This window comes from Ursus arctos, unplaced genomic scaffold, assembly GCF_023065955.2.
Source record: "Ursus arctos isolate Adak ecotype North America unplaced genomic scaffold, UrsArc2.0 scaffold_8, whole genome shotgun sequence".
In the NCBI taxonomy this organism is placed as follows: domain Eukaryota; kingdom Metazoa; phylum Chordata; class Mammalia; order Carnivora; family Ursidae; genus Ursus; species Ursus arctos.
In genome coordinates, this window is record NW_026623100.1 from 27,324,262 (window position 1) to 27,338,133 (window position 13,872).

General features: G+C 39.2%; 1 long non-coding RNA gene across 1 annotated transcript in view; it reads right to left on the reverse strand.

The window, feature by feature from the left end:
* Positions 1-233: 233 nt before the first annotated feature.
* Positions 234-13,872, reverse strand: part of LOC113245328 (uncharacterized) — a 123,289-nt gene continuing 109,650 nt past the window's right edge. Inside the window, exon 7 of the long non-coding RNA XR_008958164.1 lies at positions 234-993. This is a non-coding gene — a long non-coding RNA (uncharacterized LOC113245328). The remainder of the gene's footprint in view (positions 994-13,872) is intronic.

The following is a 13,872-nucleotide window of genomic DNA, read 5'->3' on the forward strand; positions in this document are numbered from 1 at the left end:
TCATGTAGACTTTTGGGCATGTGGAGAAAACATGGCATCTTCAAGTTTGACAGCTCCGTGAATATTAATGGCTAAATCAACTCTCCTTCTCCTTCCGTTGGTGGCTGAGATGATTTTGGATCTCCCTGAGGGTAATAGCACAGCGGATCTGATTGATGAAACGCTAATAGAATGGAAACTCTTTTAGGTGTCATGTAATTGTCACTGAATGGAACAAACAAGGTAAAGGGTGATTAAGGAATCACACACATTCAATGTTTTATTTCATTTAGCTGTATGTTCACAAAGGTAATTATAGTAAAGCATAATACAGCAGATTACTAGCCAAGGGTTAAACGATGGTGGGCCCCCTCATCATTTTTCAGCTAAAAGCAAGCTATTGAACGTGTAAGAGATTTAGATGCTTGCTTTGACTTATTATAAAAGATGCTCAGATAAGATAGAATGGAAGCTGCTACATGTTTTCAAAGCGTTCGAACAAAAGAAAGCCTTAACGCGCTGCCCAGAAAACAACAGCAACGAAGCAGGGCTTAGCAGCAGGTGGACCGCTGCTTACAGCAAACGTGCTTCACTTGCTGGAAGCTGGTGAAGAAATAACCAAACTGATGTGCCTTATGAGTTCACCTACAGCCTTTCCTGCATCATACCTGCCGCAGAGATCCTCCTATCACTATTCCAGGTAAGATGCTGAACTTGGCATACACGCAATGACAACTGAAACACGGATGCATATTCAATGACTATTTGGTTACCGCAAAAGCCAGTTCCATCCCTCCCTTGCTCCAGGGTTCAAGAAATTCTTTTCCCACGTGACTGTGTGAAACAGTGACTGTATGCTAAAACATTAGAAGCAAAAAATATAAGGAAGGACAGGAATCTTGAGTCTTTTTCTGAAAATATTCAGAAAACATCCTCTTCAAGAGCTGCACAAAGCTTCCGACTGTGGGCTTGCTTCAGTAAAATGGCATCATCACAAGCGCTCAAATCTTCGGGCTAGGGGTAGAAAGAGACAATTCACGTTTACAGTCGTCAGCCGCTCTTGGAGGGGGAGAAAAAAATTAATAACATCAATACCAGCAGACTTTGATAAGTTATGAATGTCTGTTGGAATACCTAGAGCAACCATTAAGAAAACTACCAAGCCATACACCTAAAAACACTATAAATAAACCAAGAAGAAATCCTTAAAGGTATTCAAATAAAAGAGAAACAGAGGAGGGATGCCTGGGTGGTGCAGTCACATACGTATGTACGTTTATTATGGATTCACATTTAAGATTGTAATGTCTTCCTGGAGGACTAACACTTACCATTTCACCTTCTATCATTATGTAGTGTCCCTTTTTGTCTCTAGTAACTTTCTTTGCTTTAATGTCTATCTTATCTGATATTAATAGAGCCACTCAGATTTTTTTTTAAGTAGGCTCCACACCCAGCGTAGAGCCCGGTGCAGGGCTTGAACTCACAACCCTGAGACCAAGACCTGAGCTGAGATCAAGAGTCAGACATTTGGGGCACCTGGGTGGCACAGCGGTTAAGCGTCTGCCTTCGGCTCAGGGCGTGATCCCGGTGTTATGGGATCGAGCCCCACATCAGGCTCCTCCGCTATGAGCCTGCTTCTTCCTCTCCCACTCCCCCTGCTTGTGTTCCCTCTCTCGCTGGCTGTCTCTATCTCTGTCGAATAAATAAATAAAATCTTAAAAAAAAAAAAAAAAGAGTCAGACACTTAACCAACTGAGCCACCCAGGTGTCCCAGATTTTTTTGATTAATGTTGGCATGATATAACTTTTTCCATTCTTTTACTTTCAACTTACCTATGTCATTATATTTGAAATAAGTTTCTTTTGGACAACACATTATTAGATGATTATTTTTTAATCCACTCTGATCTCTTTAATTGGTATGCTTAAACCATTTATATTTAAGGTAACTATTGATATGTTTTGACTTTTTATAAGTTTTCTGCTTCTATTTCTCATTCCTCTGTTTCTCTCTCTCCCTCTCTTTTTAAAGATTTTTTTTTAAAGATTTTATTTATTTATTCGACAGAGATAGAGACAGCCAGTGAGAGAGGGAACACAAGCAGGGGGAGAGGGAGAGGAAGAAGCAGGCTCCTAGCGGAGGAGCCTGATGTGGGACTTGATCCCATAACGCCAGGATCACGCCCAGGGCCGAAGGCAGGCACTTAACCGCTGTGCCACCCAGGCACCCCTCTTTTTAAAGATTTTATTTATTTATTTGAAAGAGAGAGCATGAACAGGGGTAAAGGAGGGGCAGAAGGAGAAGCAGACTCCCCACTGAGCAGGGAGCCCAACACGGGGTTCAATTCCAGGACCCTGGGATCATGATCTGATCAGAAAGCAGACGCTTAACTGACTGCCCCTCCCCACCACTGCTTGTTCTCTCTCTCTCTCAAATAAATAAATAAAATCTTTTTTAAAAACCACACCAATTTTACATAATCTCTTCCAGAAAATAGAAGAGGAGGGAACATATTCCAACTTATTTATGAGGCTAGTTTACCTTGATACCAAAACCAAAGACAGTTGTGAAGAATCACTATATCCAATATTAAGGTTTACTATTTACCCAGTGATATAGAGAGTGAGACACTGGTGGAGAGATAGTCACATAGATCAATGAAACAGAATAGAGAACCCAAAAATAGACCCACGCAAGTATGACCAACTCATACTTGATGAAGGTATAAAAGCAATTCAGTGGAGGAGGGATAGCCTTTTCAACAAATAATGCTGGAGCAACTGGACATCCATACGGAAAAAAAAAAAAAACACCCAAAAACCAAAAAAACCTACCTAAACCAAATATAACATAAAATGGACCTTAGACTTAAATATAAAATATAAAAATATGAAACTTGTAGAAAAAAATGAAAGTTTTGGAGAACTCAGGCTAGGGAAAATGTTCTTAGACTTGACACCAAAAGTATGATCTATATAAGGAAAAATTGATAAATTGGCTCTCATCAAAATAAAAGAATTTTGCTCTATTAAAGGCTCTGTTAAGAGGATGAAGAAACATGCTACAGATTGGAGGAAAATGTTTCCAAGCGTTTAACCTGACAAAGGGCTAGTATCTGGAATATGAAAAGCATACTCAAGGCTCAACAGTAAAAATATGAACAATCCAATTAGAATGTAAGACAGAACGCCTGGTGGCTCAGTCCGTTAAGCGTCTGCCTTTGGCTCAGGTCATGATCCCAGGGTCCAAGGATCAGAGTCCTGCATTGGGCTCCCTGCTCAGCGGTGAGCCTGCTTCTTCCTCTCCCTTGCACCTCCCCCCACTCATGCTCTCTCTCTCTCTCATTCTCTCTCAAATAAATAAATAAAATCTTAAAAGAAAAAAAAAAAGAACATGAGACAGAAGTCACACACGAGAGAGGCAGGAGTTGGAATGACTCCCAAGTTTCTAGCTTAGGTGCATGGGGTTACCAGCTGGGACTGAGAATATAAGGTTTCATATCTTAAAGTATATGTTAAATGTGATTTCATAAATGTAGTGTGGAAGAGGATTGCATAGATCAGACCACGGGCACAGGACATGAACAGACATTTCATCAAAGAGAATATTCAGAAGGCAAATAACTACATGAATAGAGGTTCAACATCTTTGGCCATTAAAGAAACGCAAACTGAAACCACAATGAGATGTCACCACACACCTATCAGAATAACCAAAATACAACAGAGTGACAGCACCAGATGCTGGCAAATACGTGGAGAAACTGGATCACTCGCACATTGCTGGTGGGAATAGCAAGCGATACAGCCGCTCTGAAAAACAGTTTGGCAGTTTGTTATGAAATTAAACATGCAGCTACCGTGAATCCTGCAACCGCCCTCCTGAACTTTTATCCCAGAGAAATGAAAACGAACGTTCACACAAAACCTGCACACAACTGTTACAGCAGCTTTATTTACCTAAAACAACCCCAAACCTGAAAACCTAGACGCAACCCAGTGTCTTTCAACAGGCAAACAAATGATGGCTCCATGGACTTCTACTCAGGAATAAGAAGGATTCGGCTATGGACACACACGAACGGATCTCCGGAGGTGCTGTGCGGCGTTAGAGCAGCACGTCAGCAATCCACACTCAAATGCTTCAAGGAAAAACCATCTTTGCCCTATTCTTGCAAACCTGAAGTTATTTCAAAAGAAAAAAAAGGAACTGACGGAACTTAGAACCTAATTGGACATGAGAAAGGCAGGGGTGAAGAAGGACTCCCAGGTTTCTAGCTTAGGTGATGGGGGTTACCAGCTGAGACGGAAATGTAAGGTTTCAGAGCTTAGTGACAGTACATGTCAAAGAGCGTTTCGTAACTTGAATGTAAAAGAAGATTGCGTAGATTAGAGATTCTCTTTTACTAACGCATATTCATTTATTAAGGTTATCCCGACAAATTCCCATACGCTCGGCTAACTTCTAGGAGTTGCCTGGGGTCAGATGGTTTGGTGCAAGGACAAGAACCAGAAATCCTAAGCCTCATTCCTGGCTCTGATTCTACACGGAGCACTAAATTTCTTCAATGCTTCCTTTTGCATTTTTATGAAGCGGGACTAATAATTCTAGTCTGCAAACTGCTTTCCTCAGGAGAGTCATAATTTGAATGCAATTAACTGCTTTTAATTTTTCAAAAAATAAAATTCTACCTCACAGTGGAGACACAATATCCCAAACTAATTGTTTCTACAAGTGATTATTTTTTTTAAAGCCATCAATTCATTTTGTGGTAATTTTATGAAATGGAGATTGCATTGGAACTAACTCATATAAAAATAATATCCTTTAATATTAGCCATAACAACAGCTTGATATTATCTTAATAGGAAAGTTGTGCAACATGAGGAGGGAGGGGGAAGAGATATAAACAACAAAAAGTCCATTCCTACATAAAACCCTAATTTTAATAATCATTGGTATCCATACCTTCTGTAAGTTTTCTCAGGAAGCAGAAGACAGAATTACAGGTTGTCCCAGCATGAAACTAATGAACTCAACACAAACAATACCACTAGACGTGATAAGGGATTCTGCTTTGGGGAATTATTGTCAGACTTTCATACTGAAGACCAAACTTGGGGCCGTACCTTAATCTAAAGGGACTGGGTCCGAAGAAGATGCTTTTGTTTGTTCAGTGTTAAGCCCCTGCCCCCACCTCTTCAGAGTGCTTTCAGGTTGTTCTTTAGAAGAAAAGACCAGGAAAGCTGAGAGAGAAAAAACAGTTCATGCATTCATCATCTCCCCTACAGAGAAGCAATGATTTTTATAGTACTGTACAATAGTTTTTAAGTGGTTCCCCTTCTTATTTTAATGTGAGTCTTTAGTTTAAATAGACAGATTCATAACATGATAATAGTTATAAAATCATGAAATACGCCTATAGTAGCAGAAATAGAAGAAACTAGTGCTTGGAACATGTCAGAATAAAATTCTAGTCACTATCCAGGGTTTGAGGGACCATAGGTCATAGAATCATTCTTATTTAATAATGATTCTTAAATTACTTAAATTCTTGTTTAAGTATAACATATATACAGAGAAGTGCATAAATTCTAAGTGTACAGATTGATGAATAATAAAAAATGACCACATCTATGTAATCAACAATCAGGTCAAGAAATAGTAATACATGAAAAACTTGTTCTTCGTACAAATAGGTCAGAATAGTGGCTAATGGTGGAAGTCATCATCTGGGTGAAGAATATGCCTGCTGGGGTGTTGAAAATGTTCTATATCTTGATCTGGGTGATAGTATCACAGTGTTTACTAATGTGAAAATTATCCTGTACATTTAAGATTCGTGCATTTTCTCTACTTAAGTTATAATTCAATACAAATTAAAAAATGTTGAAGAATTAGTTTTGCCCCTTTTTGAACAGTATGTAAATAAAATCACACCACACATGTTCTTTTGTATCTTGCTCAACATTATGTTTGTATAGAAATTCATCCATATGGTTGAATATAATTGCCATTCATTCATTTTTGTCAAAAGTGTTCAATTGTATTAATACACCACGGTTTATTTATCCATTCTACTTTTGGGTTGTATCCAGTTTGGGGCTAAGATGAATATTATTTCTGTACGTCTTTTGATATGTTTTGTACACATTCCTGCAGGGCATATATCTAGAAGTAACATTGCTGGATCTTAGTGTGTGTATATATTCAATTGGATATACTGCCAAAGAGTTTTCCAGAGTGGTCATCCAATTTACATCCCCACCATCAATGCACCAGAGTTCCCACTAGCCCCACATTCTTGTCATTAGTTGATATTGTCAGTTTGTGTAATGTTAATCATTCTGGTAGAAGTGTACAGTGAATTTTATTGTCTTCATTTTAATTTTATTGATTGCTAATGAGTTTCAGTATTTTCATGTATTAGTAGTCATTTTGTGGAACCAGTTCAAACATTTATCCCTTTTTAGAGCAGCTTGTCTGTATTTTGTCTTACTGATCTGAAAGATTTTTAAAAACTTTTTAAAGTAAACTTTACCCCCAACTTGGGACTCAAACTCACAACCCTGAGATCAAGAGTCACATGCTCTATTGACTGTGTCAGCTAGGTGCCCCTGAAAGAGTTCTCTATACATTCTGGATATAAATCCTTTGGCTTGCCTTTTTACCTTCTTAATGGTATCCTCAGTGAACAGAGGTTTATTAGTAAGAGTTTGGTCCATCTTATTGAGCTCTTCTTCCTTGGTTAGTGCACTTTTTTTGTCCTGGAGGAGTAGGAGACCTTAGTTTTGTCTGGTCTCAGAGATTCAGCTAGATAGCTATCAAATTATTCTGAACACCTGTGAACTCAGAGATCGAAGAGAAGAATTGCTGCAATTCTACAAATAGAAAAGTGACCACTTTCTGCAAGGTAGGAGGTGTGGAGAAGTGAATCCGAGGCCATACATGGGAAGATAAACCGCAGGGGAAGAGATCCTCTATAAGCCGGCTACTGGAAAGTGATACAGCAGGGGAGCACAAGATGGAAACTTTCAGAAGTCTGCTCCAGTGAGGGACGTCCCTTCCTGAAAGGTACTCAGGGGATGAAGCGGTGTGGAATCCTAGGTGGGAGCGTGTGGTCTCGGGGTCCTCAGAGTCACAGAAAGAAGGGGGTGCCTGAGTGCAGCAGAGTTCCCAGGCATCAGAGCAGGGAAACCAGCTGCAAACAGTGAGCCCAGGAGGGGGCTCTCAGCTCCGTGTTGCCATAAACCGTAAACCAAGGCATAGTCAGGCAACCTATCTCTGAACAGGGACCCAACAAGCAGCAGAACCGCCTGAAGACCCCCCTTCTTTCCCCGAGGAGCGGCTCGAACGCACACTGAGGAGTCTGCAGGGTTTGGAGACTCAAAGCAGGGTCATGTACTTGAGATAGAAACATTTGGTCACAGGCTGGGTGAGCGCAGAGTGTAGACAGAGACCAGGGAGACAGGAGTGGTGGACTGATTTTCCCTGAGGGCGCACTGAGGAGGGGGGCCCTGGGCTTTTGGCTCCCAGGGCTGAGGTTGGGAGGCCACCGTTTTCATCCCCGTCCTCTAAAGCTGTGCAGAAAGCCTTCAGGGAACAAAGTCACATAGTGCAACCCTGAGCCAATTACTTAGCCTGGCTCTCTGGCAAGGGCGGTGCAATTCCGCCCGGGACAAAGACACCTGAGAATCAGTGCAACAGGCCCCTCCCCCAGAAGATCAGCAAGGACATCTGGCCAAGACCAAGTTTACTGATCAATGAGAACTGCAAAACTCCAGCACTAGGGGAAAATAATATATAGAATCCATGGGGTTTTTTTCCTCATGATTCTTTAGTCTTTTAATCTTAATTTTTTCCTCTTTTTTTTTTTTTAAAGATTTTATTTATTTATTCGACAGAGATAGAGACAGCCAGCGAGAGAGGGAACATAATCAGGGGGAGTGGGAGAGGAAGAAGCAGGCTCACAGCGGAGGAGCCTGACGTGGGGCTCGATCCCATAACGCCGGGATCACGCCCTGAGCCAAAGGCAGACGCTTAACCGCTGTGCCACCCAGGCACCCCTCCTCTTTTCTTTTTAACCAATTTCTTATTTTATCAACTTTTTTTAAAAGTCTTTTTTAATTTTCATTTTTACAATTACATTCTATTCTTTCAATGTATTTAATTTTATTTTGATATATATATATATATATATATATATATATATATATATATATAATTTTTCTTTCTTTACAATTCTGGGATGTAGTTTCTTCTAACAAACAGACCAAAATACACCCTGGATCCAGTGTATTGCTATCTTCTGTTCATCTGTCTGATTATACTCTTTTTATTTTATTTTATTTATTTTTATTTATTTATTTGGTTTCGGGTCTCTTCTGATTTGTTTAGGGTATATTTCTCTGCGGTCATGGTTGCCATTTGAGTATTTTGTTCTCTCATTCATCTATTCTTCTCTGGAGAGAATGATAAGATGGAAAAACTCACCTCAAAAAAGAGAACAAAAGGCAGTACTGACTGCCAGAGACCTAATCAGTACGGATATAAGTAAGATGTCGGAACTAGAGTTCAGAATAACGATTATAAAGATGCTAGCTGGGCTTGAAAAAAGCATAGAAGACATGAGAGAATCCCTTTCTGGAGAAATATAAGAACTAAAATCTAATCAAGTTGAAATGAAAAAGGGTATTACTGAAGATGCAATAAAAACTGGAGGCAATAACTGCTAGGATAAATGAGGCAAAAGAGAGAATCAGTGATACAGAAGATAAAATTATGAAGAATGAAGAAACCGAGGAAAAGAGAGATAAACAACTACTGAATCACAACGGAGGATCTGAGAGATCAGCAATACCATAAAGTGAAACAATATTAGAAGAATTGGGGTCCGAGATGAAGAGAAAAGGCAGGGGGAAAAAGGTATATTTGAGCAAATTATAGCTGAGAACTTCCCTAATCTGGAGAAGGAAACAGGCATTTGAGTCCAGAAAGCACAGAGAATCCCCCTCAAAATCAATAAAAATAAGTCAACACCTTACAAATCATAGCAAAGCTTGCAAATTTCAGAGACAAAGAGAAAAATCCTGAAAGCAGCTCAGGACAAGAGGTCCTTAACCTACAGAGGTAGAAACATAAGGCTGGCAGCAGACCTATTCACAGAGACCTGCCAGGTGAGAAAGGACTGGCATGATATATTCAGGGTGCTAAATAAGAAAAATATGCAGCCAAGAATACTTTATCCATCAAGGCTGTCATTAAGAATAGGAGAGATAAAGAGCTTCCAGGACAAACAGAAACTAAAAGAATTTGTGATCACTAAACCAGCCTGCAAGAAATATTAAAGCAGATCCTTTAAGTGAAGAGAGAGCCCAAAAGTAACATAGACCAGAAAGGAACAGAGACAATATACAGAAACAATGACTTTACAGGTAATAAAATGGCACTAAATTCATATCTTTCAATAGTTACTCTGAATGTAAATGGGCTAAATCCTCCAATCAAAAGACACAGGATATCAGATTGGATAAAAAAAAGAAAAAAGCAAGACCCATCAATATGCTGTCTACAAGAGATTCATTTTACACCCAAAGACACCTCCAGATTGAAAGTGAGGGAGGGGAGAACCATATATCATGCTAATGGACACCAAAAGAAAGCTGGGGTAGCCATCCCTATAACAGACAAATTAGATTTTAAACCAAAGACTGTAATAAGAAATGAAGAAGGCCACTATATCATAATTATAAGGTCTATCCAACAAGAAGATCTAACAATTGTAAATATTTATGCCCCTAACACAGAAGCAGCCAATTATATAAACCAATTAATAACAAAATTAAAGAAACATATTGATAATAATACAATAATAGTAGGGGACTTTAACATCCCACTCACAGCAATGGACAGATCCTCTAAGCAGAAGATCAACAAGGAAACAAGGGCTTTGAATGACACGCTGGACCAGATGGTCTTCACAGATATATTCAGAGCATTCCATCCTAAAGCAACAAAATACACATTCTTCTCAAATGCATATGGAACATTCTCCAGAATAGACCACATACTGGGTCACAAATCAGGTCTCAACTGGTACCAAAAGACTGGAATTATTCCCCGCATATTTTCATACCACAATGCTTGAAAACTTGAACTGAGTCACAATAGGAAATTTAGAAGGAAAACAAATGCATGGAGGTTAAAAAGCATCTTTTTAAAGAATGAATGGGTCAACCAGGAAGTTAAAGAAGAATTTTAAAAATTCATGGAAATAAATGAAAATGAAAACACAACTGTTCAAAACCTTTGGGATGCAGCAAAGGTGGTCCTAAGAGGGAAGAATATAGCAATACAAGCCTTTCTCAAGAAACAAGAAAGGTCTCAAATACACAACTTAACCTTACACCTAAAGGAGCTGGAAAAAGAACACAAATAAAGCCTAAGCCAACCAGGAGAAGAGAACTAATAAAGATTAGAGAAGAAATCAACAATATAGAAATTAAAAAAACAGGGGAACAGATCAAGGAAACTAGGAACTGGCTCTTTGAAAGAATAAGATTGATAAGCCCCTGACCAGACTTATAAAAAGAAAAGAGAAAGGATCCAAATAAATAAAATCATGAATTAAAGAGGAGAGATCACAACCAACACCGAGGAAATACAATTATAAGAACATATTATGAGCAAATATATGCCAACAAGTAAGGCAATCTGGAAGAAATGGATGCATTCCTAGAAACATATAAACTACCAAACTGAAACAGGAAGCAATAGAAAACCTGAACAGACACTGTAAGGTCTGTTCCATATCCAGCAAGGAAATTGAAGCAGTAATCAAAAATCTCCCACAAACAAGAGTCCAGGGCTGGATGGCTTCCCAGGGGAATTCTACCAAACATTTAAGGAAGAATTAATACCTATTCTTCTGAAGCTGTTTCAAAAAATAGAAATGGAAGGAAAATTTCCAAACTTGTTCTATGAGGCCAGCATTACCTTGATCCCAAAACCTGACAAAGACCCCACCAAAAAAGAATTAGAAACCAATACCCCTAATGAACATGGATGCAAAAATTCTCACCAAGATACTAGCCAATAGGATCCAACAGTACATTAAAAGGATTATTCACCATGACCAAGTGGGATTTATTCCTGGGCTGAGGGGTGGTTCAACATCTGCAAATCAATCAATGTGACACACCACATTAATAAAAGAAAGGATAAGAACCATATGATCCTCTTAATAGATGCAGAAAAAGCATGTGACAAAACACAACATCCTTTCTTGATTAAAACTCTCCACAGTGTAGGCATAGAGGGTACATAACTCAATATCATAAAAGCCATATATGAAAAGCCCACAGCGAATATCATTCTCAATGAGGAAAAACTGAGAGCTTTTTCCCTAAGGTCAGGAACACGACAGGGATGTCCACTCCCACCGCTGTTGTTCAACACAGTACTAGAAGTCCTAGCCTCAGCAATCAGAAAATAAAAAGAAATAAAAGGCATCCGAATAGGCAAAGAAGAAGTCAAACTCTCACTCTTCACAGATGTCATGACTCTATGTGGAAAACTGAAAGACTCCACCCCAGAGCTGCTAGAACTCATACAGGAATTCAGCAACGTGGCAGGATATAAAATCAGTGCACAGAAGTCAGTTGCGTTTCCGTACAGTAACAATGAGACAGAAGAAAGAGAAATTAAGGAATCAATCCCATTTATAATTGCACCAAAACCCAGGCGATACCAAGGAATAAACCTAACCAAAGAGGTAAAGGGTCTGTACTCAGAAAACTATAGAGATTTCATGAAAGAAAGTGAGGAAGACACAAAGAAATGGCAGAACGGTCCATGCTCATGGATTGGAAGAACAAATACTGTTAAAATGTCTATGGGGCCTCGAGCAATCTATACATTCAATGCAATCACTATCAAAATACCATCAACTTTTTACAGAGCTGAAACAAATAATCCTAAAATTTGTATGGAACCAGAAAAGACCCCAAATAGCCAAAGGAATGTTGAAAAAGAAAACCAAAGCTGGGGGCATCACAATTTCAGGCTTTAAGTTATATGACAAAGCTGTAATCATCAAGACAGTACGGTACTGGCACAAAAACAGACATATAGATCAATGGAACAGAATAGAGAACCCAGAAATGGACCCTCCACTGTATGGTCAACTAATCTTTCACAAAGCAGGAAAGAATATCCAGTGGAAAAAAGACAGGCTCTTCAACAAATGGTGTTGGGAATACTGGACAGCCAAATGCAGAAGAATAAAACAGTCATTTTCTTACACCATACACAAAAATAGACTCAAAATATATGAAAGACCTAAATGTGAGGCAGGAATCCATCAAAATCCTAGGGGAGAACAGTCAGCAACTTCTTGCAAGATACATCTCTAAAGACAAGGAAAACAAAGGCAAAATGAACTATTGGGACTTCATCAAAATAAAAACCTTTTGCACAGCAAAGGAAACAGTCGACAAAACCAAGACAACCAACAGAATGGGAGAAGGTATTTGCAAATGTCTTATCAGATAAATGGCTAGTATCCAAAATTTATAAAGAACTTATCAAATTCAACACCTAAAGAACAAATATTCCAATCAAGAAATGAGCAGAAGACATGAACAGACATTTCTCCAAAGAAGACATCCAAATGGCCAAGAGACACATGAAAAAATGCTCAAATATCTTGGCCTCAGGGCAATACAGTAAAACCACAATGAGATACCACCTCACACCAGTCAGAACGGCTAAAATTAACAGGTCAGAAAATGACAGATGTTGGCAAGGATGCACCTCTTACACTATTGGTAGGAACCCAAGCTGGTGCAGCCACTCTGGAAAACAGTATGGAGGTTCTTCAAAAAGTTGAAAATAGAGCTACGCTATGATCCAGCAATTACACTACTGGGTATTTACCCCAAAGATACAAATGTAGTGATCCGAAGGGTCTCCTGCACCCCAATGTTTATAGCAGCAATGTCCACAATAGCCAAACTATGGAAAAAGCCCAGATGTCCATGAACAGATGAATGGATAAAGAAGTGGCATGTGTGTGTGTGTGTGTGTGTGTGTGTGTGTGTGTGTACACACAATGGAATACTACTCAGCCATCCAAAAATTGAAATCTTGCCATTTGCAACAATGTGGATGGAACTAGAGGGCATTAGGCTAAGCGAAATAAGTCAACCAGAGAAAGACAATTATCATATGATCTCACTCATATTTGGAATTTAAGAAACCAAACAGAGGATCATAGGGGAAGGGAGGGGAAAATAAAACAAGATGAAATCTGGGAGGGAGAAAAACCATAAGAGACTCTTAACTATAGGAAGCAAACTGAGGGCTGCTGGAGGGGAGGAGAGTGGGGGGATGGGGTAAGTGGGTGATGGACATTAAGGAAGGCATGTGGTGTGATGAGCACTGGGTGTTATGTAAGACTGACGGATCACTGAACTCTACCTCTGAAACTAATAATACACACTGTACGTTAATTAATTGAATTTAAGTAAAAAATAAAATATTTTTTAAGAAAAAAAGCAAGCAAGAAAGATTATCACTACGTTAAAGCAAAGCTATCCTTGTCCCTTACTGCCAGGAATGACGCACGCTTAATGGCACTGTGTATACAAAACTGCATTACAATGTATTAGACCTGAGGGGGATTTCTTTGATAGGAAGCCTCTTTGAGAGAGAATCATCAAGGCCCAGCTTGTTTGTATAAATGCCAGAAGCACATACTGAATGAAGAATGGAGTCTGCGCTCCTCAGGTCAGAAGACAGAATTAGGAGTTGGGAGTAGCAACTACCCCTCATCTAAAGAATTTACTCCAAAATCTGAATTAATTTTCACCATTGAAACAGAAAAAGGC